The sequence below is a fragment of the Pogona vitticeps genome, chromosome 6 (assembly GCF_051106095.1).
Source record: "Pogona vitticeps strain Pit_001003342236 chromosome 6, PviZW2.1, whole genome shotgun sequence".
Taxonomy (NCBI): domain Eukaryota; kingdom Metazoa; phylum Chordata; class Lepidosauria; order Squamata; family Agamidae; genus Pogona; species Pogona vitticeps.
In genome coordinates, this window is record NC_135788.1 from 60,825,452 (window position 1) to 60,840,623 (window position 15,172).

The 15,172-nt window shown below is 41.6% G+C and overlaps 1 long non-coding RNA gene across 1 annotated transcript; it reads left to right on the plus strand.

Annotated features, from left to right (window-relative positions):
• Positions 1–2,168: 2,168 nt before the first annotated feature.
• On the plus strand, positions 2,169–6,777 carry LOC144583543 (uncharacterized). Its single transcript, XR_013537366.1, has 2 exons — positions 2,169–5,034; positions 5,224–6,777. It is a non-coding gene; the product is annotated as an uncharacterized LOC144583543 (long non-coding RNA).
• Positions 6,778–15,172: the final 8,395 nt, after the last annotated feature.

Below are 15,172 nucleotides of genomic sequence, written 5' to 3' on the forward strand. Positions count from 1 at the left end.
CTCCTGCCAGACTTAATCAAGGTGATAGGATTGATAGTGGGTATCTTATATGCATGCCAGTTCCTTCTCTGAGTCCCCGTGCTGGTACGAGGCAAGTGGTTCAACCCCACTTGCTCTGCTGGACTATAACACCAAGGGCACATGCACATGCAAAGCATGCCACTTTAGGCACAAGTGTTCGGTCTGCGGGGGCCAGCATCCCACCACATCATGTTTTAGGGCCAGAGGTCAACAAAATATCAATAAGGACACCACAGGGAGCAAAAAAGGCTAACAGTGGAGGGGGCTCCTCTAAAAAAGGGCCCCAGTCCAATTAAGATATCTGTATTAGAGGCCTGGTTGCAGGATTATCCAAGGAAGACAGACACATAGTATTTGTTACATGGTTTTATGGAAGGTTTTAGGATAATGGCGTTAGGAGAATGCAAGTCCTTTTCGCAAAGAATTTGAAGTCAGTAGGATGGAAGGTGCTGTTCAGGCCAAAATACAGAAGGAGGTTATAAAAAATAGAGTCCTGGAACCTTAACAGTATGCCCCTTTGGAGAACCTGTGGGTATCCCCATTAGGCGTGGTCCCCAAGAAGAATAAGGGAGAGTATAGGCTCATTCATCATTTGTCTTACCTGGAAGGTGAGTCAGTGAATGACACCATCCCACGGGAACTTTGGTCAATGTGCTACACCTCTTTTGACGAGGCAGTGCGAATGGTCTGCAGATGTGGTATTGGGGTGGAGCTTGCAAAATGTGACATTGTCAGCATTTCATATTCTTCCAGTCCACCCATGGGACTTTGACCACTTAGGCTTCTATTTCAAAGGTTCTTACTATGTTGATATTAAGAACCTTTGAAATGGGCTGTTCTATTTCATGTGCAGCATTTGAGTGCTTCAGTTCATTTTTAGAATGGAAGCTCAGGTGCAGGGTAGGTTGCAAAAACCCTGCCCATTATTTTGTGGGGAAAGCAACACTGGTCAATGAAGATTTATTTTAGAGGTTATTTTAGAAACCTTCCAAATAATGGCGCAGGAGTTGGGATTGCCCTTAGCTGAAAACAGAAGGACCAGCTACTACACTTACTTTTCTTGAAATAGAATTAGATACTATGCAATAAGTCTCTCGGTTGCCAGAGGACAAACTGGAGGCCCTTAGGACTCGAATTTGTCTGCTTATAAAAAGCAGGAAAGTATCATTGAAAGAACTACAGGAGATTATAGGTCATTTAAATTTTGCATGTAGGTTGAGAACGTGTTATGGCACTGGTGCGTGCCTTTACTTTGAAGGCTTTGAAGTATAACATTTTCATCCAGGCAAAGCACATTCCTGGTTTGGATAACAGCTTGGCTGATGCCCTATTGTGCCAACAGATCAATCAGTTCAGGGAGTTAGATCCAGGAGCCAGTGAATTTCCAGAGACGCTGCCCCCAGAGGTCAGGCAAATTGCTGTGATGACACGGAAAGAGCATTAGGCTTGGCACTGGCCCCAAGGACGTGGAAAGGGTACCTGGCAGTGAGTACAGAGTTCCAGGCATTCAGAACACTAGTGGGTTTGGAACTGATTTGGCCTGCTCCAGTGGAACACCTACAGCAATTCATAGTACATTTAAACAGGAAGGGCTTAGTGCCAGGATCCATACAGAGTAGAATGTCAGCCTTAGCTTTTCATGCTAGGATTCATGGGTGTAAAGATTATACTTCATATTTTCAGTTCAAGAAAATGGTCAAAGGCTGGAATAAGGAAAGAGGATGGGTTAAGGATGCAAGGGCACTAATCTCCTTGGCGTTGTTAGAAAAAAATTGCCAGCAATGGTTGATTATTTGTAGAGCTGAATATGAGGCTACGTTATTTAGGGCAGCATCATTATTGACATTCTTTGGCACTTTGAGGATCAGTGAGATTGTAGCTGTGGGTAAAGGTGACATGACGAGAATGGCTCTGCAATAGTTTGATGTTAGGTTGGAAGAGGGCATGGTAAGGATTCATATTAGCCGATCCAAGGTGGATCATAGCCAATTTTACAGAGTGGCTGCATTTGGCATGCAAACCCCCAATGTTTTGCTCATACATTTGGGTGATAATGATCAGGCCAGAGATCTGGGAGATCCATGCAAATAGGCCTGAGCTTTTTTGGCACAATGGCATGCACCTTTCAGACATGAACTAGGAAATATTCTGGCCGGAGGAGCTTCGTCTTGGTGAAGCTAGCAGCTCTCGGGAATAGCTCCCCGGGGAAAGCTAGAACCACTTCGGTCTGGGACCCTTCCAGAAATGGGGGGGGCAAGGAAGAGTCAGGAGAGACCCTTCTGCAGCAGCTTGTGAGCCACAGAAGTTAGAAAATTGGGCGGCAATTCGATTTGTCTTTCTTCTGGAAATTCACATCAGCACAGACGAAGATGGGCGCCATTCTTGGCAACTAGCCAAAGACAGCTCCGTTCGCCGAGAATAAGAAAACAGAAGCACGGCGAAAGTATACATCAAAGTAAGTGGAAGCCCTTGTTCTATGAAAAACCTCATTAAATGAAGAACAAGTGATTGTGTGCAAATTTATGACCAAATGAGATAAGGAGCGGCATTCTTAGCATTCCAGCTTTATCCAAGCTGAGGTCGGGTTATTTCGAAAGGAACAGCCAGGCAGAAATAGCTTGTGTCTCCATTAAAGGAGGAAAAATAACTCTTGAAGAATCAACTGACGGGCCTTGAAAAAATAATTTCTGCTGCAAACTGTTCACTCTGGATTCCTTTGCCTCTGTGGTTATATATTTTTGGACTGTGTGGGACTCTGTTTTCCGTGAACAATATACTGCCGGGACTCTGCTGGATCTCCCTGTTCGGGGGAGGAGAAGCAAGCCGTTGGAAGTAAAAGGAAGAGCTGTGAACTGGGGGCTATGTGGTTTGAACTGAACTGAGATCTTGACAAATGACATTCTAATAATAGAGTCTTGCCGGGTGAAGGTTAAAACAAACTTGGAGAAGAGAAAGAAGGGGGGGAAAAAAAGAAGCAACCGGTCTGAAGATATTAGCGACTACAAAGACACTTGAGAGATCTATGTTTTAGATTCCATCTCCTACTTGAATGTACCTGCTATCTTATTGCTAATATGGTATAGTGGTAAGGTGAAATATTAGAAATATTGGATGTGTACTGGGGTAAAGGGGTGAGGGAATATTAAGTGAAAATAGTGGAAAATGGAACCTCCCCCTGAGAAAAATACTGATCGGTGGCTAGACTGGAAAACTTCTTTTCAGATGTCATTGTTGCAAAAATTCATGCAGGTAAATTATTATATTGACCAGATGGAAGACGTGATTGGAGGCTCTAGGGGAGGGAAGGTAGCAGAGGTTAAATTACACCAAAAAGAGATTTCAGAACCGGCTGTATTGATGAAGATATCAGATAATATACAAGGGATGGAGGACCACCCAGTAAGAGATGTAGCGATTGAGGCTGAAAAGCAAACTTTGAATGATATTGTTTCCCCTTTTAAAATATGGAAGGAAAAAGAGTCGCAGAAACAAAACAAGTACAGGGAGGAAAGGGGAGGAGAGAGCAGGATTTATATTATTTTGGGTCTGCTGAGTGCATTCTCAAGAAAAAAGGAGGGTGAAAGAGGGGATATATTTCACAAATGGTCCTGGTGTTCTGATGCCGTGGGAATAACATAGATTTAAGCTGTATTACATGTATAAGCCGAAAGCTAAAGAGGTTAATACATAGACAAAATAGTCAAAAGAAGAAGAAGAAAAAGAAGAAAGATGAACCTTCATTGGAACATGAATAGATTAGATGTTTATATACTTGATATGTAAGATTGAATGATTATGCATTTGATGTTTTCTTATTCTCAAAACCCTTTTTCCATCCCCCCCACTGCCCTTTGCCTTTTGTATTCCTTCCCCATCACCCAATAGCTTTGAAAATAAAATTAAAAAAAAAAAAAGACATGAACTAGGAAATATTCTTAGCCGACTTCAAGGGGGGCCTGCTTTTGGAGCTCGAGGAGCTTGATGGCAGGCATGGGACGTACCTTAGCTAGTCCCTATGCTGTGGCAGGTAGTGCAGATAGAACAGGTTTTGGTGAGTCCCCTCACAACCACAGGTAAAGTATAGCTCATCTGATCTCCCAGCACTGAGGATCGTGCGATTATAGTGCTTGGGGATGAACATCCACTGGGGCCACTCCTGGACAAACAGCCAACAATGAAGAGGGGGCCAGAGGGCCGGGGGTGGTCAAATTGGGGCCAGACAGGTTCTCACTGTCTTTGCGACTGCAAGTACTTGGGGCTCGGGACTCGCCCATTATTTTGTAGGGGTCTGTTGAGACCCCTCTGCAGAACGTGATTCTGCACTACCATTTTATTGAGGGCATTAATGAATATTTAATAAAGTATGGCCCATATTTATTCCATAATAATTGTCTCACACCCTCCTAGCAAGATGTGGCTGCTTCTGGGAGGATCTACTACCCATTCTTCTTCTTTCTCATAGTGATAGGGAGCTAACTTCAAATGCCTTTCCTTGGGCCAATCCTCATGGCATTATGTAACCATTGTCCTCTCTGAACTCTATCAACTATCTGTATACTGTCAACTATCAATGAGCTTGTAAGGTTAATAAAAGAGAGTCCTCCTGGGGGCATTGCCCCAGAGTTGAGTTGATGCAGAGGTGTATTGAGAGCTGCATCCAGAGCTGGATCCAGAGGTGTGTACAGAGGACTCTGCTGGCATACATCCCTGCGTGTGTGGTGTCTTCTTTAACTTCGCTCTCTAGGACTATTTGCTATCCTAACTACTCCTGAGTACATAAACTATCAGCATTCTCATTTTGTGGCCCTACATATTGGTGCCCAAGCAGGGACCATCAATTAGCCTGGACATCAATTAACAGGGACCTTGCAAGCTATTCATCAAAAGCACGAAACACAGGCTCCCGAAGAATGACCCACCAGCCATCTATCATTGCCTGATGGCGATCCACAACTCATCCTCACTCTGCACGGGTTTCTAAGGTGCCTATCATCTCTGATAAGAGATCCCTGGGTGAGTTTTTCCTGTCTAAACAAGACCATGGGAACGACTTTTTCCCCCTCCTTATCTCCTTTACAAAAACAACACAAACAGGAGCTGATTTATCTCCTGCAAGGAGAGAGAGAAAAATTAATGAAAGACCTAAATAATGACTGGAAAATTTATTGACAGAGATAACTTCTGTCTGTCTGTTTTACTCAGAGGAAGGCACTTGTGAAATTTCAGTCTGGGATTTGATTGGAAAAGAACTTCACCACACCAAGAGGATTTCACATGAGATTCTTAATACATGGTATGTATACAGATATGCTATTTCATAGCTTAAAAATCCCCTGTTAAATCAATCTGTAGATCACCTGATTGCAACAAGCCCAAAAATCTCTTGCCAGGCCACCTGAACCCCCTGACTTCAATCACTCCCCTCAAAATGGCCTCTATAATCGAAACTTTTCTCCCTACGCAGCTTCTAATTCATCTTCTTCCCTCCTCACTCCCTCCCTTCTCTCTCCTTCGGCTTGCAATGCTACAGCCTTTCCTCCCCCACTCCACCTTTCTCCCCCTCTTTCTTGCCTTGTAAAACAGCCAGGGTCTCTTCAATTACCCCCCCATCTCCTCTAAGTCTCTGCTATTCCCCTTCACTCCCCCATTTCACTCCTCTCTGGCCTAACCAAGCCACCTGGGACTCTTCCCCCTCCCATTGCAATCCTCCCTGGCATACTAAAACAATTCTTATCTCCTGAAGTGATTAACTAAGGTCCTCAGACTTTCACATCTTTTCTCCTGTGGTTCCTAATGAAGGAGACAGAAATCATGAGAATTCACATGAGGGGAACTCAGTAAACAGCACCCAAATTCAAGGAATCCAAACAGTTATTGAACCTGCTGGTCACCAATTGATCACAACTGAAGAGGTTGAAAATCTGTTCCCTCTCCTTCCTCAGAATGTGCACACAGTTGTTGACAAAGATTTGGCAACAGCACATCATGATGAATCACTGACTGCAAACGCTGTAGGTCTCCTCATACAGAAAGACTGGCCGGTTCAAGGCAGCACAGTTGCCACCTGCATTTCCCTTATGGGTGCTTCACAGTGTGGTTTGTCTAATTTAAACTTCCTTCCACTACACTATCTCAAGGACTTGTTTTTTGTTTTTGTTTTTGTGTGTGTGTTTTTTTTTTTTGCCCTACCAATGGCATCACAAGACAGGAAAAAAAATCTGATTTTACAGTCCGTGTGTACCACAGTTCCCATTCTACTTCTCAAAGACACCAGTGCAAGGTAATCCCACAGCAAATGTGGACTCCTGGTTCTCCGAATGTAACCATAGACCAAATTTGTCTGGAAAATACTGGACTCCTTGTCTATCATTTCATGGATCAAACTTTAGTGACAAGTCAATTTCTCTCTGCTTATATTTCTGAGCTTCTGACTAATTGCTTTCAGAAAACAACATACCTCCAGGGGGGTGAACACAGCACCTATAAATTGTTATTTGGCAAACAACATAATGAAAACTAAATGTTCCATGTTTTTACCAGAACTACAAACTCTATCACCACTTGCATTGCTTGAAAATTTGACTTGGGCTCCTGCCTTCATGAGCCCTTCCCAAAAACATGAATTACAACCCCTGCTTGATGCAGGCTGGGGTATCAGTCTCCCCCTGACTACATAAGCATCATGACAGCTATAAAATACCATCCACAAAGTCAGTACTAGGTTATTAAGTAGAATTCCTTTCTTTGCCTCTGTACAGCTGCTTATCACAAACGGCCTGTTTTGGAGCAGTTTCAAGGCCATGACGCACAGGCTTGAGACTCTGGAAGTGATAACAGGACATCTGGCAAAGGAAAGCCATTATACCACACAGTTCACAGATTTGGAGAGCCTGTGCTTATTTATTTTTAAGATTGGCTCACTGGTTCCTCACACCGCTTTTTCTAACTGCACTCCAGCCATGTGCTTTAATCCTTTTCTGACTTTGGCAACCTTTCCTGATGGTACCTCACAACTTTTTTTTTACAGCTGACATTTGTAATGAACTACAGGAAGTTATATGAAAACAAAAACCTTGCACAGACTCCTCTCCTGTTGTTTCTAAGTCTCTTGACAATAATTTCTATTTCCACCAGAGGGCTATACAAACTTTTTTTTCCTTTTGATGCTGTTCAGCCACAAGGACAAGATGGAAACCAAGATTTCTATCAAGTGTCAATAGAATTGTCTATATTAAATAATTTAACTGTCTCTGCAGGTCAGCGCACGCTGTTGGCAATAGAAGAGCCTGTGGAATGGCTGCTGAAAATTTATGAGCAGCCTCCAGACCTTCTTTTGAAGGGCTCTGACCATTTGTTAACTATGAGTTGCAGTCAAGCTGTTTTGTTTAATTTCACATGTCCAGCTTGGTGCATGAGAGCTTATCATGGAAAGGATGGTTGGCATTGCAACCTGCAGACCCCCATTCCAGAATTCCATGCAGTAATGACCCTACCCCTAACCCTAAATCAGATGACTGCATGTCGGAAGTGCCTGACCAGACCTGAGGGCACTCAACCAAATTTTTTTTTGATGATTCTCTGCTGTTTCCTCCTTCTTGGAACTGTTCCAGTAGGTGGTGCAGAGGCTCGAGGAGATCTGCATGCGCATCTGCAATATAACATCTGGGAAACATTGGCCAACATCATGAACGTTTCTCACTTTTGTCTGCAGGAGGCATATGCCATGCATGGTCTACTCTGGGATCTTGCTTAATTCCTGTCTGTAAGGAACTATGTGACACTGCCAGTGATACATCATTGGGGCACTGGTTTAATGCTACTCTTGTTAAGTACTCTAATTCTCATGGAGTGGGCAAATAACAAGAATGCTACCCGTTGATGCTTTCTTACTTTACACTCCTTTTGTAGCAACTAATGAAAATATCACTTGCACTAGAATAGTTAACTGTTCTTCTGACAGATGCATTCCAACCACAAAAGCCACATGAAATTGCTCAGTCAGCATTACATACAACTCAGTCAACATTACATACAACTGGGCACACGTGATACTGCCACCAGGCTGGTTCTTTACATGTGGTCAACATAGGTTTATTTACATTCCAGCCAACCTGTCAGACACACAATGCTGCCTCGGTAGATTAGCAATCAACTTAATGCAACGTTCTGCTTTGCAGAACACCTCGCCTCGGGTGAAACGGGAAAGCTTATCTCTTGATAGTACCTGTAATGGTAAAGTTATTTGTTATCCAAAGCAGAATATGTTTCACTGGCCACATCGCTGGTTGGTGTGCCTGGCCCAGCTGTTCATAACGCTTGTTACTCTTGCAAATTTTGCATGCACCTTAGATAAGACCATTAACCACACTTCCACTGCTATTTCCCTGCTGAATCAAGAACAACGTCAACTACATAATGCTATTTTAGACAACCACGCAGCATTGGATTATCTCATGTTGCGCAATCATATTGATTGTGAGTCTTTTAATAACCTTTGTTGCTTCAATTTATTTGATAATAGTGATGCAGTAACAATCAGCTCGCTCAGCTGAGACAGCTTGTCACTAACATGCAGCAAGACATTCTTCCTTCCTGGTGGGATAGTTTATGGTCATGGCTGCCTAACGTCAGATGGCTGCGCACTGTATTGATATATGCAATTATGATTGTCGCACTCCTTGTAATCTGCTGTTGTTTTATTCAATGCATTCCAACCTTTTTGCTTGTTGCAAACCCTCACCTTTTGGCCTTCGTAGAAAGGACTTATATGTAATCCGTAAGCATATTAAAGAATATATACCTTTGCCTAATAAAACCTTTTACCTAATAAAAAAGGGGAAGTGTGGGAGTGCCATTCCCAAGGTTGCTAAGCCACATTGTTGTTGCAGTGAGGGCAGACTGTCCTAGCAAAATGCGGCTTCTTCCAGGAGGAGCTACTACCCATTCTTCTTCTTTCTCATAGTGATAGGGAGCTAACTTCAAATTCCTTTCCTTGGGCCAATCCTCATGGCATTATGTAACCATTGTCCTCTCTGAACTCTATCAACTATCTGTATACTGTCAACTATCAGTGAGCTTGTAAGGTTAATAAAAGAGAGTCCTCCTGGGGGCATTGCCCCAGAGAGTCCTCCTGGGGGCATTGCCCCAGAGTTGAGTTGATGCAGAGCTGTATTGAGAGCTGCATCCAGAGCTGGATCCAGAGGTGTGTATGGAGGATCCCTGCATGTGTGGTGACTTCTTTAACTTCTCTCTCTATTTGCTATCCTAATTACTTGTGACTAGATAAACTATCAGCCTTCTCATTTCGTGACCCTACACTTATTGACCATCAATGTTTCAGACCCGGCAGCAATAGATTCCTTCCAAATTTAAAAAAAAGCAGGTGGTTCAATGATTCTCTTTCAATATATGCAAAACTAATCTTTTCAATTTATTTGATTGATTTTATATCTGGGGATGCTGGACGTTGTTTGTTTCTCCACAGGGAGGGGGTAAACAGTTTTGAATTTAAAAAATTGTAATTCAAAACCCTTTCCCCAAAATGTCCTTAAATTTGACACAGAGCAAGAGCAGACTATCTGCCACACTCGTGCCAAATTCAGTGCTGATCCATTCCAGTTTCAAAGTGATAACATTTGTTTGGGCTCTGCCTATATTTAGAACTCCGTTGGAGAATGTTGATTTGCTCTGTCAGCACATGGCATCACCGCATTCTCATGCAATGATAGTAAAATGGGAGTGAGGCATATACCTTAAACTTCTGGGAGAAAGAAGGAAGATGAGATGTAGGACTCATAATAAGAAAGCCAAAAATGAAAATACATTCATGAAGAGACTAAAGCACAGGTTATTTTATCGTATAAGATATGTGATAAATGTCTTATAACGCCAAAGCTTTAGACAGGGAGGTGGGGAGGTCATGTACTGGTACAGGTGTACACCCTGTCACCCTGCTCACAAGATCCTGTTGACTGCAGTAATAGATTTTCGAGCTGCGTACAGAGTCCTGGTCTAGTAAAACCACTATCTCTATAGGAGGCACTGCTGGAAGACTAAAAGAAGAAATACAGGACCAGGCTTCCGCCTTTCAGCAAATATTATAGACCAAATTTTGAATGCATTCCTTTAAAAAGAATTAATAGAGTTTACAAACATTCTATCTATCTATCTATCTATCTATCTATCTATCTATCTATCTATCTATCTATCTATCTATCTATCTATCTATCTATCTATCTATCTATCTATCTATCTATCTATCTATCTATCTATCTATCTATCTATTTATTTATTTATTTATTTATTTATTTTATTTATATCCCGCCTATCTGAATCACATAGGACCACTCTAAGCGGCTTACAACAATGACAATTTAACTCTATAACTCAAAGTAAGGGGGGATTAATCATGCCTACATTAAAAACTGTGCTTTCCAATGGCTATGAATCCACTCATTGTCATAAACTATGATTCTTATTACTTGTCGAATATCAAAAAGAGAGGGTTAAAAGCAAGAGCTGACATGTACGTAAACCTCCCCTGTCAGAGAAGTGGAAGACAACTGCCTTCAATACAAGGGAAATACAAATTAACTATCATTCACTCATTGTGAAGTTACACTGGGAAATTCGAGTCCGTTCAATTTAAGTGCCCACACAGGGAGACAGGAGAAAAAACTTGTTTGCTGCTTTGCGGCTCTATTGAACCCCACACGGGGATTGGTTAAAGGGTGCCTTTTGAATAAGCTTTAACAAGGGTTTCCTCCTCCGGCTTCCTCATCTTGTTAGGTTCTTTTAAAAAAAAGAAAACGAAAATTAAACTCTTGCTGACAGACAGAAGACTTGCTTTCTCTTCATAATCTGTAAAAAAAAAGTCTTGCATATGGAGATAAGCTTTTCTGGAAAGAGTGCACAGTGACTTCTCTGGGTGGGGGGGTGTATGCAGCTCATCCTCCCTTTTTGCATCAGTTCAAGTAATCAAACCTCTGAACCAATGCAACCAATGGCTCTCTTTAAGAAGTAGCAGCCACAGTGGCAGAGGGAAAAACAATAGATGGGGGGCGGGAATCCAGGTTAATTGACATTTCCCTTTGTATCATGTGATCAATGGGAAAATGTGAATCAGCTCACCCCAAACTGTAGTATTTCCCACATTTTTATCAATGTGGTTGCTGCCTGGTTTAGGAAGTCTGAAACATTTCTTTCCACTAACAAAGCCATGTAGGATTTTCTGCCATGAGTTTTTAAAAGAATTGTTATTGGAACTATCATTATCATCCTTATATGACTGCTTAATGCAACAAGATACTGCTCACATTTGTTTAACTTTGGGGGTCTTTATCTGAAGAAGACAAAAAAGTGAGTACTATGGAGCAGTGGTTAAACTGCAATACTGCAGAGTCAGGTCTCAGCTGATGAGCTGAGTCCGAAGGGCTCCGAAGGGTTGACTCAGCCTTTCAGTCTTCTGAGGACAGTAAAATGAGTACCTAGCTCACAGGGGCAGAAGGAGTGGTTTTTGCATAAGTATGTTGTTAACCAGTGCAGGGAATGCTTGTCAAATTTACAGATGATACCAAATTGGGCGGAATAGCTAATACTCTAGAACAGAGATGCCCAACCCCCAGCCCACAGCGCTGTACCGGTCTGTGTCCTGGGCCGGACTGGGCTGTGGAGACAGCTCTCCCACCCAATCTGCATGCACTCCCCCCCTTGCAAAGCTCCTTCATACATGCATGCAAGTGTGCACCCGCATGAGCAACCCTGCCCCACCGTGCATGCGCACGCCATCTGAGTGCCCCTGCCTTTGCACATGTGCATGAGTGTGTGTGCGCGCATCCCTCCTCCTTCATAAATGCATGTGAGTGCTGCGTGGCTGTGCGAGCAGGCACCCAACCCTTCACACATGTGCATGAGTGTGGAGGGGGTGCCCCACCTTCCCCAACTAGTCTGCAGTGTTAAAAAGGTTGGGGACCACTGTCCTAGAAAGCAGAAACAAAATTCAAAGTGACCTTGATAGGATGGAGCAGTGGTCCGAAAGCAACAGAATGAAATTCAACAGGGATAATTGCAAAGTACCGCACCTCAGAAAAATAAACCAACTGCACAGTTACAAGATGGGGAATATCTGGCTCAGCAAAACTATGAGTGAGAAGGATCTTGGAATTGTCACAGATCACGTTAAATATGAGCCAACAGTGTGATGTGGCTACAAAAAAAAGGCTAATGCTATTTTAGGCTGCATTAAAAGAAATATAGTTTCCAAATCTCACGAGGTGCTAGCCCCCCTCTATTGAACACTGGTTAGGCCTCACCTTGAGTATTGTGTTCAGTTCTGGTTTCCACACTTCAAGAAGGATGCTAACAAATTGGAACAAGTTTAGAGGAGGGTGACAAGGATGATTAGAGAGTTGGAAACCAAGCCTTATGAGGAAAGGCTGATAGAACCGGGCATGTTTAGCCTTGAGAAAAGAAGATTGAGGGGTGATATGACAGCACTTTTCAAATGTTTGAAAGGCTCATACAGAGGAAGGACAAAATCTGTTCTTGATCATCCCAGAGTGCAGGACATGCAACAATGGGCTCAAGTTAAAGGAAGCCAGATTTTGATTGAATATCAGGAAAAACTTCTTAACTGTTAGAGCATGACGACAGTAGAACCAGTTGTAAGCAATCCCCCATCTCCAAGGAGATTAAGGGGAAGCCGGAGAAGGAGAGATTCCAGAAAATTAGTCAGTCCTTATGAGCTAAGATGAGCCCTTGATCTCAGCTAGGCCCTGCACCAATTTTCCTTCTTCAAGTCCATCCCCTTTGTTAAGTAAAAACAGGAAACACAGACAATCCATGAGTTTACACTCAGGCAAATCTGGGCTCTATATGGTAGCAAATACTCATGGCCAATTAGATAGCTTAGTCTGTTCAAGAAACCAATGCATGCAATTCCAAAACATTACTGCTTTATTAAGACATATGGTTCAGAAAAGAATTCAGATTATAGTAAAGCATATCAGTTAGAAACATTTTCATATCAAGGCTGCAGATCACCCCCACTACTCCAGCTATAAGAATAAAACAAGAAGATTGAGGGGCGATATGATAGCACTTTTCAAATATTTGAAAGGCTCATACAGAGGAAGGACAAAATCTGTTCTCGATCATCCCAGAGTGCAGGACATGCAACAATGGGCTCAAGTTAAAGGAAGCCAGATTTTGATTGAATATCAGGAAAAACTTCTTAACTGTTAGAGCACGACAACAGTGGAACCAGTTACCTCAGGACTTGGTGAGTGTTTGTTGTGGTTTTTTTAAGGCTCTTTGGCCGTGCTCTGAAGGTTGTTCTTAATGTTTCTCCAGTCTCTGTGGCCGGCATCTTCAGAGGACAAGAGTCAGAACTCTGGACAGGAGTCCAGAACACAGACAGAGTTCTGACTCCTGTCCTCTGAAGATGCTCAGATAATCTAGCTCAGCTAAAGTCTTCTTGTTCCATCTCCTTTACCAGAAAGCAGCTGAAGATCTATCTAACTGTCTCAATGAAGTCAAATGGATTAAAATAAGTTTACTTCTGTTTAGATCAGAGGCAGGCAATCTTAAAAGGTTTGCACACAATCATACTTGGACCTCGGATGGCTGCACTTGTTCCTATGACTCCTTTTTTTCCCTCAGAAAAACAGTATGCTCTCTCTCTCTTTTTAACTATAAAATGCTCATTGCTTCCTACACCCTCAGAGGGCGCAGAACATATTTTCCAAAAATATTTTAAATTAGGGATGGAGGGAGTGCTTTAGGGTTACTCAGGACCCACATTTGGGTTCTTGAAAGCTTCGTGCTGCTAACTAGTTTAGACAATGTTATCAGAAAAATTTAGTCTTCCCATTAAGCATATACGGTAACTAAGAATTTAAAATAAAATATATAAGTTTAAACTTCTCAGCTAGCCTCAGAAAAGCAACATAGGAATTATTATTAAAGAAAGCTGCAGCTGGCAAAAGTAATATATTCATTATTCTCCCTATCAAGAACATTTTAAAGCACACATTAGAGACAAAACTTTTAAATTGTATGTTAGTGAGAAACATAGAGACTCGAAAGAAGTCCGGTTGAAAAAACACGAGAGCCAGTATCCCATTGACTCAATGGGATCTGCATATATGTAGTCTTGCCATTCAGCAGTTGATTCAAGCAGCAACTGGATACCAGCCAAATAGTGAAATGTTAACATGCTAGAAAGAAAATCAAATGCTCTGTCCTAACATTCTCTCTAATAATTAACTTTGGAACACAGTTGTTATTATTTATAGGTGACACTTCATCAAACCTTTTTTTCTCTTCCTTTTTCATCCAGATAACTTGCACTATCTTACTAGCATTCAGAAAGCAATGAAGAGGAAATTGAGTCATTTTATGTGCAAATAAGATTACTTAGGTCAGAGGGTTTTTTTTGAGGATATGGCACAAAAAATTCTGTTCTGTTTTATAACTTTATGTAACATATTAGATAATTTTATCTATGCATCTGAAGAGGGTTCTACTGATTTGAAACACATGGAAACAACAAATCTGTTACAGTGAAGATGTCACACAGGGCTATTTTTTAAATTTAGCTCCAACAGTGTAACCGTCTAGAATACATAAACAATTAGGTTTTTTTCCTCATCCAGGCGACATTATTGCAAGTGAACAACAAAACATTTGGATTTTTATCTATAAAGTACATTGTGGAGAAATCTGTGTTCCTTTGCCTATGCTACAGCAAATGGAGATCAAATACGTCTACTGAAGCATGTTTTTACCTGCTTTTTATGATGCATGATTTCATTATTGTATGATTCTATTGCTGTGTGTTTGGTTTATAGTGACTTATTATGAATGATGGTCTTGACAAATATATTCATTCAATCACTTAATAACTTAAGTGACCAGCTCATAAAACATATTTATGGCTAAAAAGCACAAAATGCAGTTTAAAAATATACACCCACTTCATAAAACATATTTATGGCTAAAATATACAAAATGCAGTTTAAAATGTACAATCAGTTCATAAAACATATATGATTAAATTTACAAAATGTAATTTAAAAAGTACAACAAATAATTAACTATGTACTGGTTGTGAAATATGGGGTGAATCAATACAGCATTTTTATAGCTATCC